We start from the raw sequence: 21,034 nt of genomic DNA, 5'->3' as shown, positions 1-21,034 counted from the left end.
ATAGAGGTTGGAGAAGGAAGCTGAGATAATATATGAAAAACACTCAGCACAGTCCCTGGAATATAGTGAGCCCTCAATAAATAGTTATTTTTTGGGGGCGCCTGGGTGGTGCAGTCGGTTAAGCGTCCGACTTCAGCCAGGTCACGATCTCGCGGTCCGGGAGTTCGAGCCCCGCGTCAGGCTCTGGGCTGATGGCTCAGAGCCTGGAGCCTGTTTCCGATTCTGTGTCTCCCTCTCTCTCTGCCCCTCCCCCGTTCATGCTCTGTCTCTCTCTGTCCCAAAAATAAAATAAACGTTGAAAAAAAAAATTAAAAAAAAAATAGCTATTTTTTTATTAGAACATAAAAAAATAGAAAAAAATAGTAGTTAATGGTATTCTTTTAGAACATAAAGGGGAGATTAAATTTGAAAAGGAGAATTCTGGGTAAGGCTAAATCCAGGGTTGTAGATATAAGAATACATTAACAGGTTTTGGAAGGAGCCAAGGAACTTTCATATATACATTCTATGGTACATCATATATATGTGTCTTAAAACCCCTTGAAACATTCTGTCTTCTATCAAAAGGAGAAATATTTTTCTATGCTTTTTCTATATCCAATCTTCCAACCAAGCTTACTGGGAGAGGCTGGTTTTCTCCAGTTGACAATCTGCACACTGCACAGTTTGCATTCCCAATGACTTCAAGACTGCCTTATGATTGAGAAGAGAAGTCTTAGGAGGGACCTATTGCATAATTCCCAGGAAAATATTGTTTCATGCACACGGGTCGACCTGGGCCCTATTCTGTTCTCTACTCTGTCCTAGAATCATATTCTTCACCCAAATGGTGCCACTCATTTGTGCTCTGGAGTGCACCCCCAACGCTTTGGCACAGACAATATCCCTTTCTTGGGCTACTCTGATTCATGGTTATTTAGGGTTTCTGTCACCGACTGGAAGAAAATATTGGAGCTGATATAAAAAGAAATGAGTTTGAATGCTGGAGCTACAGTTTATTAGCTTGGTTGAATTAATTAAACAAGGAGGTCATTAAACTGAGGTGGGTTGAATGCCTTAGGAGGCTGTGTAAAGAAACCAAAATCTGTCTGTAACGCCTCAATGTTTAAGAATTCTAAGAACAACCAATCACATATGAGAGACTAAGAGAAAAATTACCAGGTGTACTCACAACTGCAAAGAAAAGACCCCCCCCCCCCCTTCCCAGAACCAGCCAGGGCGTGCCCGGTTGTGGTCTGACCTAAAGGCGGGAACCAATCAAGTTCTGCTGAGTGTTCAAATTTAAACGTCAACCAATAACAGCTCTGTAACCGCGAAAAATCCCTAACTTGTTTATGCCTGTCTATAAAAGAAGCTGTAAGATCCTCGCTCGGGACCTCTTAGCGTCACCGGTAACGAGTGCGCGGAGGTCCGGGTTCGAACCTGCAGTAAATGACCCTTGCCGCTTGGCTTTGACTCTGGACTCTGGTGGTTTGTTCTTGGGGGTCTTTCGAATTTGGGCATATCACAGACAGCCAACTAGGCTTTCCCAAACGAGGCAACCCCTTAAGCTATAGCCAGTCAAATGGTTTTCTTGTTTTGTTTCTTCCTCTTCTCTATAAAAGTCTTTCTTGTAGTTCCTTGTGGGCCAAGCACTCCTTACCACTTCTGGTTTGGTGGTGATTCAAATCAATTTATGCCCCTGTAAACTCTTAAAACTTTTAATGTGCCTCTGTTTATCTTTTAACAGCTTTATGACCTAAACTTTCACTTCTCCTCTCTGAAACAGGCATAATTCACAGAACTGTGAAAATAAAATGAGGGTCCATGAAAGCTCTTTATAAATTATATAAGTATGTGGTGGTATTATTACATTTTTATCTTTAATAAGTTAATTCTTTCTTAATCTCTAAGCACTTGGTGCTTCATTAACTACTGAGGAAATGGTAGCATCTAGCAATCAAGTACAGTATGAAATTCATATCAGTAGCTACTACTTCTAAGGATATGAAACTGTCTTGTATCTTTCTAGAGCAGCAAGAATACGTAAATAGAAAACTTCCCTCCCCAAACACAGACATATATTTACCCAACTTTGTTAGACTACACATCAAATAATGTCTATTCATTCAATAACCAAGTGTTGAAAGTTAAAAAAAAAAAAGAGGAGACAGAGAAAGATAACAAGGTGCTTTTTCCCCCCTCACCAATAACCAAGTCTCTAATTATTTGACACCAACTGGGAATCCAACAATTCAATTCTGACAATATCTCCCTGGAGCTAGTGTCAGATCCCAGGAGTTAAAGGATTCAGTCCCACAAGATGCCCCTACTTCAGATGGCCGCTGCAAATGGGCTGCCCTGGCCATTCATGCTTCTGCCCAGCCAACAACAAACTTGGGGGAGGGGAGTCCTATGACCCCCACCCCCTCAGATTTGACATTTTGCTAACACAGCTTGCAGAACTCAGGAAAACACTTTACTTGTGGTTACCAGTTATTATAAAAGATACAGCTCAGGAATAGCCAAATGGAAGAGATAAATAGATATGGGATGAGAGGGCACATGGCTTCAATGCCTTCTTAGGGCACACCACCTTCCTAGCACCTCCTTTTGTTCACCAACGCAGAAGCTCCCCCAAATCTCATCGTTTAGGGTTTTTTATGGAGATTTCAGTATGTAGGCATGATTATCAAATCATTGGCCATTGCTGACTGAACTCAATCCCCTGCCCTTCTCCCCTCCCTGGAGGTCAAGGGTAGGGTGGAAAGTTCTAACCCTCCAACTGTGGCTTGATCTTTCTGATGATGAGCCCCCATCCTGAGGATATACTGAGGACCTTGCCAGAAGTTACCTTATTAGCTACAAAAGGCACTCGCCACTCAGGAGATCCAACAGTTTTAGAAGCTCTGGAACCAGGAACAAAGATCAAATATATATTTTTATTCCACCACACCACCAAACCTATGGCTTCTCTTTCCCTGATACAAAGGCTTCTTGACTTCTTGGCTAGGTTATTGAATTCAGTCTATTCTTTTATACTTATATATTTAGACCAAATATATATTTTTATGAAATCACACAAGGTTATAAGACTTCTACCAACATATTGACCAAAGGGGCATTTTCTTGTTGCGTTTACCCCAAGAAGCTTGTCTCTCAACCTCTTCAGTTCCATAGACATGGTCCTAGTCAGAGAGACTGGCTTCCATCTATCATGTTCACCAAATCTGAAGCGTATAAACTAAACCAGCCACATATTTGCTTTACAGAAGAAACTTTTCTTTTTCTGCCATTCAAATGCACGTGTCTTCCTCCTGATACCATCTTCTAATGTCAGAATACATGGAAAGACAAAATAGCGATCAAAAGATTGCTTTGTGAGGATGAAATTGAAGCCAAAGAAATGGATAGCCTTAAGGGATAGTCTACCTGGCTCTGGGGAGAGCGGGAGAATCATTCCTGCTCTGATACATTTCCCCAGTGGCTGGAAAATGTGTGTATCCAGAATTTATGGTCTTCCTTCCCAGATAGTACTAAATAAACACTGCGATATCAGGCTTTTGTACTTTATTCTTCTATGCTGACTATCCACACTGTCTGTTCATACACTCTCTAAATAGGGTAATTTATAATTGGTATTTCTTATCAAGAAATTATGCCTTGTTTCTGGTACTGTTTCCCTGAGATTTCACCCTACTAACCTTGGCATTTTGAGTGTTTCTAACTCTTGGCTATATATTTAAACACAGTCTCTTGGAATTCCCCTTCTGCTGTCTTAACCATATCTTCTATTTGTGGGTTTTCCTGGTTTAAGTCACAGTGCCTCATGCATTTCCAACTAATAATAATATGCATCATGTATTGAAGGTCTCCTGTGTGCCTGTATTTCAGTTAGGCTCTCAGATGCCAGGAACAGAGATTAGCTCACGAAAGGAAAAGGGAGGCAAGGAGGGGAGGGAAAATTGTAGACAAGGGAAGGGAGGGCTACTTGGGAAGCCAAGGATGGAAACCTAATTTGACCCTGTCTCAGAAAAAGGATGCGTTAGGGGGGTTAGTGGCAAAATGTCATGGATCTTCAACCAAGTAGTCCACCCTTAAGGAACTCTAATAATTTCCAATGTTCCTTCTAGTCTCCTCTTGCCAGCCTCCTTAGCTTCTATTTTGTGTATCTTTTCTCGTGATTACAGCTTTGTTTAATCCTAATTTAACTCTGCCATGTTCCCTCTGGTCTGGACTGTCTCTCATTATGTCTCCCATTCTGTTATCCCACTGTTGACAGTTAATTCTCTGGGCATTTTCCCAATTAAAATTTCCAAAAGCAAGTATTTGAATGGTTCAACCAATGTTTCTTAGGCATGTTTCTTTTTTACACCAAGTTGATTTGTGCATACCTTGAGTCAGTTGCTACTCACAATTCCAGGAGCCACAGCCAAAGAGGACATTGCTGTAAGGTGTTATAACTTGTCTGGTGAAGGTGACTTCATCTATAGGGACTGTGAGAAGAACCATTTTCCTTAGTAAGGCAAGAACTATCATCAGCCAATTTATTTAGGTATCTTGCTAAGAAAGTTGCATACATTAGTTCACTTAATCCTCCAACAAACATATGGGGTAGATATTATTATCCTCACTTTGTAGGAAAAGAAATTTAGACTTAGCAAGATTAATCCCCAAATCATGCAGCTTTTAAGTAGCAGAGAAAGTACTCCAATATAGATTATTATGCTTTAAATGTCCCCAAAGCCCATAGTTTAACAGGCCAAGTGTTTTTGAGGGTAAAGATCTCTATCATCTGAAAGAGTAGAGATAAGGTGTTCCCGTGACATTTGAGTGCATACTAAGAGTGCATCTTTGTATAACAACAGTAAACATTTTCTAGGTGCTTTTCTACATACCGGGTTACTGTTCTAAGTGTTTCAAATGTATTATCTCCTGAACGCTCTTAATAACCCTATGAAATAGATGCAATATTATCCCCATGTTATAGATGAAAACTGATCTACAAAAGGAAGCAGAGGTTCAGACAAAGAAAGTGGCCCATTGTTAATAGCACCTGAGATTCAAATCAAAATTCCAACCCTATGCACTTGTTAGAGGCAATAGTGATTGAGAAGGACCTCTCAAAGTCTGCCCCTTTTCCGCTGAAGGCAAGACAGTGGTAACATTTTTTAACTAAAGGAGGGCACTTTGGATTACACATTAGAAGTGCCTTCGTGGCTATAAAAATTGGGCTACATAGAAACACCCAGGAAGTCTGAAAATCAATTTTCTGTACATATTCTCTTCCACCTACCTCTTCCCCTTGTATCCTTGAGCCCTGCTCCCCACAAGAGTAGCTAATTATTTTTCTGAAAGGGTTTCAGTGCATGTTCATATATCTCAGTGCCTACTTCTGAAATGGTAAAAAAAAAAAAAAAAATCCTGTTGCCCAGGGGCACAGAGGATGACCAGGAACCAGGAAAGGGACATGACTGGCACAAGAGTAATGGCAGCCACATGAGGCTTTGGTGAAGAGGGATTGCCAGCCTCTCTCCCTGTCTGCCACAGTCCCTGTGATTGGTGAGGCTCTCCCAGTGTCATCTGTAATCAGAAATGGCAGTCAATGCGGTCTTTCATTGATCATGAACAGATTGCTTGGCAATGACTGATTAGTGAAAGGCAAAGACAAATGACCCAAGTTCTGGAAAGGAGATATTTCATTCCAGAAAATCCAACAGATAATGGGGAAAGGCTACCCTGTTCTAGATAGTAGAAAGGGCAAGGACATGCTAAGTAATCTCTCCCTCCTCTGGCTCCTCAACACTTCGCTGTGCCTCTAATTTAGCCCTTGTTACTGGCTGTCTTGGTGCTGAATCAGTTGTGTGCATGTCCATCATCCTTGCTGGACTGTGAGCTCCTTAAGGTGGGTGTCCATGTGCCTAGGACAGAGTAGATGCTCAATTAATATTTGCTGGGGAAAATTTTTAGTATTGTCCCTTGATATATAGGTAGCAAAACCAAGATGTAGAGAATGGTCCTACCCCACGGTTATTCAGAGTCAATAAATCTCCAGTCTATCTTCACAATCCAATCTCATACTTTTCAGTTTGGGAAAGCTCTAATCTCTCCCTGGGCTCTTTCTCAGTTCCTTCCCCCTGACTTCCTCTCTCTCCAGAGTGAGGCAGTAAATTACGAGCAATGTGGAGACAACTTTCCTGGGTTTCCTCTCTCCACTGCATGCATTTCGTATAGGAGGACATGTGGTGGTGGAGAGGTAATGACTTCTGCTTGACATACTTTTTCCAAGTTTCTTATGAATCTGAGCATGATCTGCTCTTCCAATTTTGATTGCTGGCTTTAATGTTTATTTATTTTTGGGACAGAGAGAGACAGAGCATGAACGGGGGAGGGGCAGAGAGAGAGGGAGACACAGAATCGGAAACAGGCTCCAGGCTCTGAGCCATCAGCCCAGAGCCTGACGCGGGGCTCGAACTCACGGACCGCGAGATCGTGACCTGGCTGAAGTCGGATGCCCAACCGACTGCGCCACCCAGGCGCCCCTTGATTGCTGGCTTTAAACTTGCCTTGGGATTCACTTCATCTTCCAATTCTCCCCATGCCCCTTTCTACCATCTTGCCCATCTTTAAAATGCAATGAGGCAGGTGCCAAGGAGAAGGTGGGCATGGTTGAGGCCAACATTGGCAGAGTTCTAGGGGCACTATGTTTCTAGTCTGAAGGGCCATGGAGGAGGTTACCTAGTCTAATCACCTCATTTTACAAATAAGACAGTTCAAGTTCAGGTAGTTCAAATGACCTGCCCAAGATCACTGTCATGGAGAGAATGGGTGCAGAGAAGGAGATGAAACCATTGTCTCTCATGCTCAGTTCAGTGCCTTATTGTTATGGTACACTTATAGAGGAAAATAAATGAGCAGTAAATATCAGTTTTATTGCCATTTCAGGGCACACCACAGAGCCTCAGACAGAGGTTAACAATACTATACTTGTATAAAGACAATATTCCTTATACATCTGGAGTTTTAGCAAAGACCAAGGTTTATTTGCCATAATTCTGTTTGGTATGTTGCTTCTCAGTATCTTAGAGAGCAGAACACAGCATGGTAGAAACAGCTTTGGCTTTCATACACAGAGTGAATTGGTCAGTGTTTTATTCCTGAGGTTTTACTGTACCATTGTTTCCACTTTATAGCTTTTTATACCTTGGGTTCAATCATGTTGGTAATAAGTGCTCCCCATGACTTTGGAATCTATATACCCTACAGCTGCACTCTTAGAAAGGACTTTATCATAAATTTAAGCAATGGACAGTTGAAGAATAAAACCAAATCTCAACCCCATGAATGGCATCATCTGGTGTCACCTAGCAGTTAGTAGACATATGGGATGAAAAAATCTTAATAAGTCGTGTTAACTTTCATGTATTAGGTGGGCATTTTATTCATAGGTACCTAGAGTACTTAGCTGTGGTAGATACAATGGTAAAGGTATTTTCAGGCTTTCTAGGTTTTTGGATTGAGAAAAACTTCCTTAGAAATTAAATATTAAACACAGAATTCAAATGGCTTAATTGCTGTCCTCCAGTATTCCAAAGTTTGCTCCTGAACCGAGAGTTGCTCAGAAACAATAATTTTCAAACTGTGTCTAAAACGTTGTTTGCATGGACCTCAGGGCTCAGAGTTAGTACGGGAGGGGAAGGAGGGGGGCTGAATGGGAAGGGCCCCAGGGCTCCAAACTGTGCTTCAATTGGATAAGCTAAGGCTGTTTTTTCTCCCTTCCCTCCCTCCCTCTTTCCTTCCCTTCCTTTCTTTCCTTCCTCTCTCTTTCCCACCCTCCCACATTCCTTCCTGTATTTTTCTAAATTTCTGACTAAGATAGCTTTTGAATAAAGGGAGATCATTTTTAAACATAGAGTTTAAATATAGTACAAAGACATTGGAGATTATATATCCTGTATTTTATAGTCAGATTTATTGAAATATCATTTACAGGCATTAAATCACATCACTGTAAGAATACAGTCTAATGAGCTTTGACAAATGTATACAATTGTCTGATCACCACAATCGAGATATGAAACACTTCCATCACCCCCAAAAGTTTCCTTAGAAACCAATACCCTCCTGATGCCCCAGGTAAATACTGTTCTGCCTTCTGTTGTGGTGATCCAGCTTTTTCCAAATGTCATAAAAATGGAATCAACCTGTAGACTTTGAGACTACTTCTATCATTTCCTTCACTTGCCTTGTATGCTTTTGAGATGCATTCATGTCATTGTGTATATTCCTAGTTCATTCCTTTTTATCGGCTCAGTAGTGTTCCATTGCATTGATACTCTATAGTATTTTTCTAGTAAATAAGTGAATTTTTTGTATCTTTTATAAATTTTTATTTTTTAAAAAATATTTACTTATTTATTTTGAGAGAGAGAGAGAGTATAAGAGCATGAACTGGATGTTGTTGAGCCTCATGCAAACTCTCCTATTGCTACTTCCTCTAACCGGCCCAGAGTACTTGTAAATGAGCCCGTAAAAGAGTACCACTGAGCAAATTAAAGTGCTCACTGCCTTCATTCATGCTTATGGTGGGGGATGGGGATTACCATTTATTGAATATTATGTGACACACAGCAAGTGCTTTAAGTGAATTATCTCATTTAATCCTGAAGACGATTCCATGATTTGAGAAATATATACATACATGCATACATATATATGCCTGTCATATATATCTATGGATATATTAGCAATTGGTATATTCCTTTAAAAGTGTGATATTAATACAAGTGACTTTCAGTACCTTAAGTTTTATGATACTCTACATGGTTGTTGCTGCTGCTGGTGATGCGGACAATGAAGAAATCACAGTAGGACAATTAGAATTCCTTTGGCATGTACTTCTGGCATGGATACTGACGGCAGACAATTCTGCGATTATGTTACAACCGTTTAGAATAATTCTTAACAGCATCAAGAACTACTATGGAAAGTCTTCTCACCATCTCAATAAAAAACAGAAGGCTGGTTAGGGACTCTCTCCACTTGATTCTTCCCAGTGCTGTCTGTACACGGTGTCCACCGTCTTATTTGAAGAATATGAAGGATTTGCCTTGAAGAGCAAATCTTAAATTGATGGCTAATGGCTATATTCTCTGCCATGTGCGGTCTCCCTCTGATTTTGCACACACAGATTTGTATTACGCAGAGGTCTATCTCACAGATAGAAGGGAGGTGACCATATCCAATGTCCCCCCACCATACAGGGACAAAGCATTTTTCCCCCGTCCCTCTTTACCCACTGCTAAATGAACGCAGAGCACAGGAGCATGCATTCTTGCAAACTCATTGTCACTTCTTACGAAAATCTGGAGGATTCTGCCTTATATTACTCTACAGGACAGGAGATAGTACCCTCCACAATCTATCCAACCATGGGAAGCTATTGCGTTAGTCCAGCTAACTCCAGCATAAAGAAGTATATCCGCTGTAGGAGGCATTAAATGTTAAATACATGATTTAAGTAGTTCCTTTCCAAGGTTGTGTGTTAGTGAGTGAGCGAGAGAGAATGAGTGTGTGTGTGTATGTGTGTTTGTTTTGTTGCCAAGATATATCCCAGGCAGCTCTAACAAATACCGTGTCTAATGAACGGAACTAGGCTGGAATTTCACACTCAAATCATATTGCACTTAGCTCTCCCTGCCCCTGTGTCTGCTTCCTGATGTTTGGTTGTAAGCAATGTGGTAGGGCGGCTGCTGTTGTTGTCAGGCACGACTGGCTCCGGGCAAAGCCGTGAAGCAGGTAAATGTCTCCTATAAAATTCCTTCTGAAGCCCCGGGCTTCCCCTCAAAGCCCTGGGATCTGGCTCCCTTTGGCTCTTTTACAAGCACAAGCCCCACTGTTGTCCCTTGTCGGGCTTTACTCCCTTTATCTTATCCCAGGCTTGAGAGAGAAGCTGGACATTTCCTGTCCTGCCCCATCAAAATCCCCCCTGACCCGCCGCATTCCCGGCTAATCCATTTGATAAAGTAAGTAGAATGAGGTATGAATGGTTGGGAATGACCTTCAACTAACCTTCTCAGGTAACTGTGCATTTTTACGGAATGCTTACTTCTTCCAGCAGGGACAAAAGTGAGCTACCAAAATGTGATTCTGGATAAAGAAGGGTGAATTTCCCTCAGGGAGACCCTCCGAACATCCATCAGACTAAACCAGGCAGGTGTCCTCCCATGCCAGCCTGGTGAAAGGTGGCTCCAAGGAGGTCAGTACCTTAGCTTGACTCAAGGCCACAGACCACGGTCTCAAATTAAGCTAGCTTTCTGACACATATACACGGTCCCTCACAAGAGGAAGAGGTGGCAAGAGGTGGATGGAAAGGCCCAAATTCATCACCACTGAGGGAAAATGAAATCGAAGCAGAGTCTGCTGTAAATGAGTTAGTGGCACAATCTTCACTTATAAACACGACTCTTCACTTAGAGTCTGTAAGGAATAGAGGGAAAAGGATAAGTGCACCAAACTTTAGCTCTGGGAGATATGTCAACGTAAGAGGTTGAGAACAAAAGAATGATCGTGCTTGCACTGAGGGGATGCTTTTTCTGTAAAGCACAGTTTGCACAGGTGAATTGGTGCTTGACACAGACATTCCAGACCTGAGGCCTTCTTTAGGGCAACGGGAAAAGGACCAAAGAGCTCTGTTTGGAGGAAAAAGAATTCGTCGTCGCCAAAATGAAAGAGGAAAGAATTAAGAATAAAAAGAAGAGAAGGGGCGCCTGGGTGGCTCAGTTGGTTAAGCATCCAACTTCAGCTCAGGGCAAGATCTCACAGTTTGTGGGCTCGAGCCCCACCTCAGGTTGTGCTGACAGCTTAGAGCTTGGAGCCGGCTTCAGATTTTGTGTCTCCCTCTCTCTCTCTGCCCCTCCCCCACTCATGCTCTGTCTCTCTCTCTCTCAAAAATTAATAATAAAAAAAAACATTTAAAGAAAAAAGAAGGGAATTAAGAACTAACATTCTTTCTGGGGCACCCGGGTGGATCAGTTGGTTGAGCATCCGACTTTTGATTTTAGCTCAGGTCATGATCTCAAGGTCATAAGATTGAGCCCCACATGGGGCTTTGGCTGAGATGGCACCTGCTTAAGTTTCTCTCTCTCCCTCCCTCTGCTCATCCCCTGCTCTCTCTCTCTCTCTCTCTCTCTCTCTTTGAAAAGAAAAGAAAGGAAAAGAAAAGAAGAGAAAAGAAAAAAGAAAAGAAAAGAAAAGAAAAGAAAAGAAAAGAAAAGAAGTAACATTCTTTCTACAAATTTCATTCAAACCACTTACCCCAAATGCTGCTGGACATGTCAAAATATTTTACTTTATATTTCCCTTTACTTCTGGAAAAACTCGGACCAGTTTTAGATATTTTTCTCAGTCGTTCATCCACAATCATCCTAACTTGGCAGGGAGACAGGTCTACCTGCATTTATAGTCTTAGCTTGAACACGAGGAAACAGGATTATTAATTAATCCAGGCTTCACACACTGGAGGCCTGCTACACGGAGGATGTCTGGTTTCATCATGGAGATCAGAGGCAGGGGGTTAACGAGAAAATGAAGAAGATGGTTCTCACTTTTGAGGAGCCATAACCTAATGGGGAGGAGTAGACGTGATCAAGGGGCTCCAACACAATGCAGTGAGTGTCATGATAAAGACAGGTTCAATATGAGTGGAGATACAGAGGAGGGGCGGGGACTCTGTAGAAGGGTGACTGGGAGCTTCAGTGACCAACCAGGCTTGAAGTGCAGTCTCTGGAGGAGCGTTATGGAACAGCTTGACCTCCTTTCATTCTACTTAAAATGCATTTGGAACATTGAAAGGGAGGGTGATACAATTTGGCAAAAGGTAACCAGCACCTGCTTGCCAATGGTTAACAGGGCAATTAAGTAATCTAATTTAAAGTAATCTAATTTATTTTGGTTATACCACCTTGAATTTTTGTAATAAGGTAGGGATGGATAACACAAGTTTCCTTACTCGTATGTTTTCACTGAATCCGGGGTAACTTCTATGTCTCCTATGTCTCCGTTTTCAGGGTCAGTGTTTTCAAACGGGTAGCTGTGGGATCACGCTTTTCTTCAAAGCCTGACGCTCCGGTAGAAGAAATAAACTCTACAACCAATGAGTAGAAGTTACAAAAAAACAGACCATTTGTGTCCCAATACAAGAAAGACATTTCCATAGACTGTGTTTTCCAGAATGGGATGGATGGACTCTCCAGGAAGTGAGTATCTCTTTATGAGACTTGCCCAGGCATGTGAGTTTCCTCTGTTGGGTGGGAGTTTGAGCTGAGTGGTCTTTAAAGAATGAAGTTCTACCAACGATTCTCTCTTCTCAGTTTGTGTCTCTGGCTCAGCCTGCGTTCCACAGACAGCAGAGCCCAAGACCATTTTCAGGGCTGTCAGAGAAGATGTAATACAGGAAAGAGGGAAGAGCGCACTCCAGGTAGCGCCCTACCCCACGGGCTACAGCATCACAAGAAACACAGCTAGGGTTTGACCAGGTAGAATATCTTCTAGACAGGCTGGGCAGAAACACCATGCCTCTGGTGCAGGTCAGAAGGAAGGGGAAATTATCTCCTGGTTCTTACTGATCAAAGCTGATCTCATGGATGTTGACTCTGCTGCACTTCAGTTTCTAGGCTGTGTGGCCTGGCCCTTGGGAACAGCTGCTGGAAACACCAATGTGGTTCTCTATCTGCATCTAGAAGTTGTTTGGGAACCATAGTCCGTCTGGTCAGGTGAGGTCAGGCAAGATAGAGACTTTGCTCATCCCGGCCCTCATCCCCAAGGGAAGCTGAAAAAGCCTGTGGTGCTAGGAGATTAAGCCGGGTGGTGGCAATCTTGCCCTGCACTGAGCAGGTGCACAGGCCCCAGGGCCAGTGGTGCTGAGCCGATCTGAGGAGGCATGTGCCCCAGGCCCAGCAGCATATCCTGGTTGTGTCAGCAGTCATTTCCCACAGATTCTCCTTAGTTTCAGCTTTCTCCTCCATATTAAAAATCAGGCAGTATTTTGTAGATGTAGGAACAGAAATGAGAGGAGTGAATTAACCCAACACAAAGAAAGAAGCCTGGAATAGAAAGAAGGCTGTAAGAAACAGAAAAAGACAAAACAAAAGAGCAGTTTGTGGGGGGATCCAGCTTTCTCTGGACCCTTTGTCTTCATTCTGGCTCATCCTCCTGTGACCGTCACCATCCACAGAAATGTATTTTTCATGTACAGTGTGCCGGGGACCACTGATTCATGGAGATGCAGTGTGGCACCCCAGGCTGGGCCAGGGAGGCTCGTGCTGGCTCCAGGATCCCGGCATGTGATCCTCAGGCCTGCAGCGGGCAGGGGCTCCCAGGGCCTTCTGACCTGTCTGAGCGACTGCTTGCTGATGCTCAGTGGATGGAAAGGTTGGTTGACTGACTAAGATCTTCCTTGATCACAGTTTTAGAAAGTTTCTGGGCCTCTTGTGCCTCCCAGTCCAGAGATGCGTCTGCTCTCTGACAGTTGCAGGGTTCACTTCCACAGCCCAAACAGAAAACTGGGTATGAGCGAGGAAGAAGAACCCCAGTGGTTAGCACAGAGAAAGAAATTACAGGGTAAAAGCCTGTGCACAAAGCTTCTAGCTTCTCCCTTTCTTTAAAAAAAATTTTTTTTAATGGTTATTTAGTTTTGAGAGAGAGAAAGAGAAAGAGCACAAGCAGGGGAGGGGCAGAGAGAGAGGGGAACACAGAATCCAAAGCAGGCTCCAGGTTCTGAGCTGTCAGCACAGAGCCCAAAGTGGGGCTCGAACTCATGAACTGCAAGATCATGACCTGAGCCAAAGTTGGACTCTTAACGGACAGAGCCACCCAGGCTCCCCATGGCTTCTCCCTTTCAATCGTCATTCACTCCCTGGCTCAGCAACCCCACTGAAGACTGAAATGATTTTCTCAAAGTCATTTCCAGCCTCCAGATCACCAGCTCGATTGGCTAATCCCCAGGACTCATCTCCTCCAAGCCGTTGCCATCTTGAATATCTCTGACCATGTTCTTCTTCTTGGAACGTATTTTCTCTTGTTGAGACATTGCCTTGCTTTTCGGAGCATCTGAGGACCAGGTTCCTGTGTGTCCTGATCTTTGAACCTCTAGCAAAAGGTCTGGTGCTTTTGAACTAGATCTCAAAAAATGCCTAGTACTTTGAAAAGACTCCATAAACGTTAGTTGAATTGAATCCCATATCTGTGCCCATTATGTAACGACTCACAAGATCCTCAAACATGAGGCAGTTGCTGATGTGATTGTACTTTATAGCTTGCTACCAATTTCTTTGATTTTTATGTTCATGCACACCCTCGCTCCTTTAGCTTATCCTTAATTTCTTTTGTTGTTTATACTTCACGCATATTGAAAACAGACAAGATGCAGGTTCCGTGCAAAAGACTTGAGTGCTCCATAGAATATTGGCTGTGAGTCCAACACACAAATCAATAATGACTGATTAAGGCCAAGAAGTGTCTTTTCTCAAAGTGCTATCTGTCAGAGGTGATACGGATATGAAAGGGACAGCGATTCTGTGGCTTTGGCATGGTCAAGGCATCCAAACAATGACTTTTTTATGGTAATGTTCGTGTATTTATTCCCACACTTTTTTCAGTTTTTCAGGTGTAACTTAAATTCAATAAAGTCATCTTAAGTGTGCAACTTGTACATAGTCATGTAGCCACCATTCCCTTCCACGACCACTGCCCCCACGCACCCGACTGACCTACCTTTCTTTTCTAGAATTTCATGTAAATGCAATCAGACAATGTGCTGTCTTACGTTTGACTTCTTTCACTTCAACACATAGTTGTTTAGATTCGTTCACGTTGTACGTTTAACATCTTATTCCTTTGCTGTATGAATATTACAGAACTTGCTTACTCGTTCACCAATTGATAGGCGTTTGGATTAACTTCATTTTTTTGCTGTGATGAATATGACACTATAAACCTTCATGTACAAGTATTTTTGTGAACACATATTTTTGTTTTTCTCTTTAAAACAATTTTTTTAAGTTTATTTATTTATTTAGAGAGAGAGTAGGCAAGGGGCAGACAGAGAGGGAGACAGAGAATCCTAAGCAGGCTCTGCACTGTCAGTGCAAAGCCTGACATGGGGCTTGATCTCAAGAACCGTGAGATCACAACCTGAGCCAAAATCAAGAGTCAGATGCTCTCAAGAACTATGAGATCACAACCTGAGCCAAAATCAAGAGTCAGATGCTCAACCGACAGAGCCACCCAGTCGGTGTCTATTTTCCTTTCTCTTGGATAAATACCTAGCAGTGAGATTGCTCAGTTGTATGATTAATATATGTTTAATTTTATAAAATGTTGCCAAGTTGTTTCCCAAACTTGTTATCCCATTTTACATTCCCAGTAGCGTGAATGAGAATTCCAGTTGTTTCGCATCCTAGTCAACACTTGGTATGTTCGGTACTTTTTACTTTGGTCACTCTAGACATTGTACCGTGGTGGATCTTTGAATTTCTCTGGGGACTAATAATGCATCATGTACTTAATGGCTACCCATATATCTTCTTTTGTAAAGAGCCTGTTCAAAGATTTTGTCCATTTCTCGGTTGGGGTAAAGTGTTGTTCGTCTTCTTGTGATTGAGTTTGTTTTTGTTTTTTTTTATAATCATACATTTTATTTCATTCTCTTTTATTATATTCTTTTTTGTTTAGTTTTTCTTTTTCATTCCAGTATAACATACAGCGTTATATTAGTTTCAGGTGTGCAATATATAGTGATTCAACAATTCCGTACATTCCTCAGTGCTCATTATAAGTGCACTCTTAATCCCCTTCACCTATTTCACCCCTCTCCCCACCCTCCTCCCTTCTAGTAACCAGCAGTTTGCTGTCTATAGTGAAGAGTCTATTTTTTGCTTTGTCTCCTTTTTCCTTTGTTCATCTGTTTTGTTTCTTACATTCCACATGAGTGAAACCATAGGGTATTTGCCTTTCTCTGACTGACTTATTTCCCTTAGCATTATACTCTCCAGCTCCACCCATCTTGTTGCAAATGGCAAGATTTCATTCTTTTTTATGGCTGAGTAATACTCCATCGCATGTTTACACCACTTCTTTGTCCACTTGTCTATTGGTGGACACTTGGGCTGCTTCCATAATGTGGCTATTGTAAATAATGGGTCAATAATAAACATAGTGGAGAGTGTATCCTTTTGAGTAAGTGTTTTTGTATTCTTTGGGTTAATATCTAGTTGTGGAATTACTAGATCGTACAGTAATTCTATATTTAATTTTGTGAGGGACCTCCATACTGTCTCCCACAGTGGCTGCACCAGTGCGCATCCCCACCAACAGTGCATGAGGGTTCCTTTTTCTCCACATTCTCGCCAGTACTTGTTGCTTGTTGTGCTTCTGATTTTAGCCATTCTGACAAGTGCGAGGTGATGTCTCATTGTGGTTTTGATGCACATTTCCCTGATGATGAATGATGTGATTGAGTGGTTTTTAAAAACATATTTTGTGGGGCGCCTGGGTGGCTCGTCGGTTGAGCGTCCGACTTCGGCTCAGGTCACGATCTCACGGTCTGTGGGTTTGAGCCCTGCGTAGGGCTCTGTGCTGACAGCTCAGAGCCTGGAGCCTGCTTCCGATTCTGTGCCTCCCTCTCTCTCTGGCCCTCCCCTGCTCATGTTCTGTCTCTCTCTGTCGCAAAAATAAATAAAAACATTAAAAAAATTAAAAAAAAAAAAACCTATTTTGCATACAAGCTCTTTGTGAGATACCGAGTTTGCAGAAGTTCTTAACTTTGATGAATCTATTTGCTGTGGTGGCAGTTTGGTTTGATTGATGCCTTCTGCATCTTAAGAAAACTTTGCCTAACCACATATCACAAAGACTTTCTTCTATGTTTTATTCAAAATGTTTATAGTTCTAATCAAATAACAGCCCTTTTTCATGGTTATTTTCATTTATCTATTCCTAGTTTATAAGCACAGTGCCCTTCAGGGGTGCCCACTTTACATGATGAAAAACCACATGATACAGACATATAGGAAATGATTTACCATTTGTTTTACAGTGATCATGGTTGTAAAATAAGATGAATGTTAAGATTTTAAAAAGAGAATCCAGAAAGATATACACCAAAACAGAACAGTGCTCATCTCTGAATTGTGAGTGATATTTACTTACTTATCCTAAATGCCACTGAGTTATACACTTCAATTGATATGTTATCTCTTTACTTTTGCTTTTCTATATTCTTCTGATTTTTTTAAATGGGTGTGTATGGGGTGCCTGGGTGGCTCAGTCAGTTAAGCATCTGACTTTGGCTCAGGTCATGATCTCACAGTTCGTGACTTTGAGCCCCGCGTCAGGCTCTGTGCTGACAGCTCAGAGCCTGGAGCTCGCTTCGGATTCTGTGTCTCCCTCTCTCTCTGCCCCTCCCCCCCTCATGCTCTGTCTCTCTCTCTCTCTTTCTCAAAAATGAAGATTAAAATGAGTATGTATATAAGTTGCATATTTAAAACTACTATTAGCATGAATAAATAATATGGAGTAATAAATAGATCAGGCAAGTTTATGGAACTCAGCTCATTTCTTTTTATGTCATACTTATCTGGCAAATTCAAGAAAAATGAAAAACTGTTAATGGAGCTGGAGCTTTCCTTTTAAAACATCCATCTCTTTAACAGGCCCACAGCTACTACATAGAGGTTTCAGTGTATTTTATTTAAAAAATCTAAAAAGTCTCTACATTGACTTTGCCTTAAGCTCTATTTTTTTTATTCAAGTCATTATATCATATATGAATGAGACAAGAAGTTTTGGCTGCTCCTGACTCCTTCCTCATTCTATCCTTACCCATTTCCTTTGGCTCACCCTCCTCGAAAGTAGTAAAGGCCAATGAGGGTTATAATTAGGGTTGTAAGTGGCTAAAACTGCAAGAAACTCAAGCCATCTATCAAAAGCCACCATCCCAGGAGAATGAGTTACTCCCTCAGAAGGTGTAGACTCCACAGGAGAGCCAGGGCCATGTGATCCCTTGAAGTCTTAGAATCCATGTGACTCCATGACCACATCGGCAACAAGAACAGTAGAATCTCAACACCAAGGAGTATGCTAATCTAGTGGTTCAATACAATTCCTTTTTTTTTTTTAATTTTTAGAAATGTTTTTAATGTTTTATTTTTGAGAGAGTGAGAGACAGAGCATGAGCGGAGGAGGGGCAGAGAGCGAGGGAGACACAGGAGACACAGGATCCGAAGCAGGCTCTAGGCTCTGAGCTGTCAGCACAGAGCCCGACACAGGGCTTGAACCCACGAACCATGAGATCATGACCTGAACCGAAGTCGGTGCTCAACTGACTGAGCCACCCAGGTGCCCCAATACAATTCCTTTTATTTACGACTCAAGCCTTAAATGACTTCAACCTCTATTGCACACATGTATTCCAAACTCCCACCAAACCTTCTTCCAAAGTCCGTCTGGTCAGAACACAGCCTCTAAGTATTATTTTCTTCATGTACAAGTGGTGTTTCTCTTTGTAGTATCAACATAAGCAGCAGGCCCTAAGCCTGGCTACCAGCTCTGGTGGCCTGCATAGTGGTGTCTCAAATGGGAACGCTGGTTTCTGAGCTCACAGGCAAGGAAACTGGTCAATCTCTCCCATTACCTTCTCTACATTAAAACCCATCTCCACTAAGTAGAGCTAGTGCATTCTCCTCCAATTCAATGCTTTTCCATTCAGGTCAATGCTAAACAGTAGTTTCTAGAGGGAAGCAGAGAGGAATTGTGGGTCATGATTAGTCTCAGACTGGATTTCCTGTTCTGTTAAATCCAGGCCTCCAGGCCCCTCCCATCACTGGTGCCTGGAAGGGAGAAGAATCCATAGACTGTTCCAGGGAAAAGAGACCAGGGCTCATCCTGTCTCTTGGTTCAGTCTACAGAGGCAGTTCTAGCAGAGACCGGCCCCTGGCTCTTCCCAAACGCAGGCTTATTTACTAAGAATGGTCTGTTTTTAATGGCAATGAATATTGCCTATAATGAAAGCAACCTCTAATTACCCAAAATGCACATTAAAGTTTGCAGCAAATATTCATCAAATCAAATAAATTACTCTTTCTTCCTGTTCTGCTCTACTTCCTTAAGTATTTATAAGCAGGGCTAATTAAGACTTTTTGAAGTTGTTTATGGTCTGCCTTTCTCTCCATTTGGAACAAATGTTTTGGTTCTACAGATTCAAGCTATGCTTTTGAAGCATGCAGAAGCTTTTCTTGTGCAAACCCAGCTACTCAGGCTGACTTCGTCCCCACAGACAGAGGCTGTAGTCATACGTGGCCGCTCTGACCACTAAGTTGAGCGTTGCAGCACCTCACATCATCCTAACCCTGCATCTCAGACCTCACTCACCACCTCTTCTTCTGTTTTCTCCAGATAACTCATGCCTTTTAAACACACTCTAAAATTTACTTATTTATCACACCTACTATTACTGTATCCCCTAAAATGTAAGCTCCGGAAGGGCATGGATCTTTGTCTGATTCATTGACATACCTTAAATGCCTGGAGCTGTCCTGGCACACAGCAAGCCCTCAACAAATATTTGTTGGATAAACAAGTTGATGATTCAAAGGCCCTCAGAAAGCCTCCTTTGCCCTCCACGGTATCTCTATCACCCGGGTGGCACAGTGCCTGAATTGCTATCATTATAGATTCTGCATTGGGGTTTCTTTCTTTGTGGCTTTCTTTGGGTTGTGATGCATATATATACTTCTATGAGGAAAAATATTCGCCTCTCCATACAGTGACTCTTTCTGATTATACGCTATTCATAAGGCGCTGTACTAGATATTTCAGGACACAGAACCAAGTCCTGTCCTAAAGGCGGGCTTACATTCACTACTTATGTGGCATCGTGCCACTCAAGATCGGTAGGCAGAGTGCTTCACAATTGCACACCACTGGAAGCAGCATGAACCTTCATCCCCAGGGAGCTCAGTGCCTCACTGACTCTGAGGATGGTACCCCTAAAAACAGAGAGTGAGAAATGGGGACTCCCATTCACTCATTTGTCCACTTGTTCTTTCATTTAATATGTACTGAATGTCTTCTAGGTGCCAGGCATGTGCAGAGTCCTGGGTGTGTCACAGTGAATAAACAAGACAGAGTCCTTGCCTCATGAGGTCACAGTTGGTGAAGCGAGACATTGGATACTAAACAAGAAATGATCTCTTCTATGTGTGACAAGGGTTTTGATAAGGGATGGAGGGGGGTGGGTTATAGAAGCTCAGAGCAAGAGCCCCAGCTCTGACCTAGCCTGGGAGGAAGGGCTGGGCACACAGAGGACCTCGGGGAGAAGCCAGGAATGGTGTGGGTTTGTACCTCAGCTCCAGATCTTATGGAGATGATGCAGAGATAGATGTGTGTGTGAAAGCCTAGTGGGTTTTGTGTGTTGCTGTCTTTGTTAGTCGGGTTGGTTTTTGTGGATGTGGTTGTGGTTTTTGTCATTGTCACGTTTTGTTTTGTTGCATAGATTGCATGACAATTGTCCTGGGATCCTAGGAGTTTGCCCTGAGGTGGTGTGCAGGCCAGGGTTGGGTCTGGGGTTCATCACCCACCTTCTGGGCTGTGCCTTAGTGTCACACGGGGGATATAAAAACTCAGATGCGTGGGACCATCCCAAGCATCAGGGTCTCCCACATCCTCATGTTTCCTGTGGTATTCTTCACCTCTGGGGCTTCACATCAACCTTTCCCCACCAGGGCTTACTGTTCTCTCCCTCAGGAGATTATTCCCTTAAGCGCCTAATACCGAAGCACCCATCAGGTCAAAAACCTTGGATTTAAGGTTGGTCTCATCTTGATACATCACCCGTCTTTATTGCTGGCATCTTTCAACTTCTTGGAAAGCCTCCCAAATTTATAGGCTTTGCCCTAAGTCTTCATACATTCATTCATTCATTCAAATGATGACAATAGATACGCATCGAGTGCCTACCATGTGCCGGGGCACTTGTGGGTCCTTGCAACCCACCAGT

Source organism: Lynx canadensis, chromosome F1, assembly GCF_007474595.2.
Source record: "Lynx canadensis isolate LIC74 chromosome F1, mLynCan4.pri.v2, whole genome shotgun sequence".
Lineage (NCBI taxonomy): Eukaryota > Metazoa > Chordata > Mammalia > Carnivora > Felidae > Lynx > Lynx canadensis.
The sequence above is the reverse complement of the archived record's forward strand: the minus strand, read 5'-3'. Positions refer to the sequence as shown.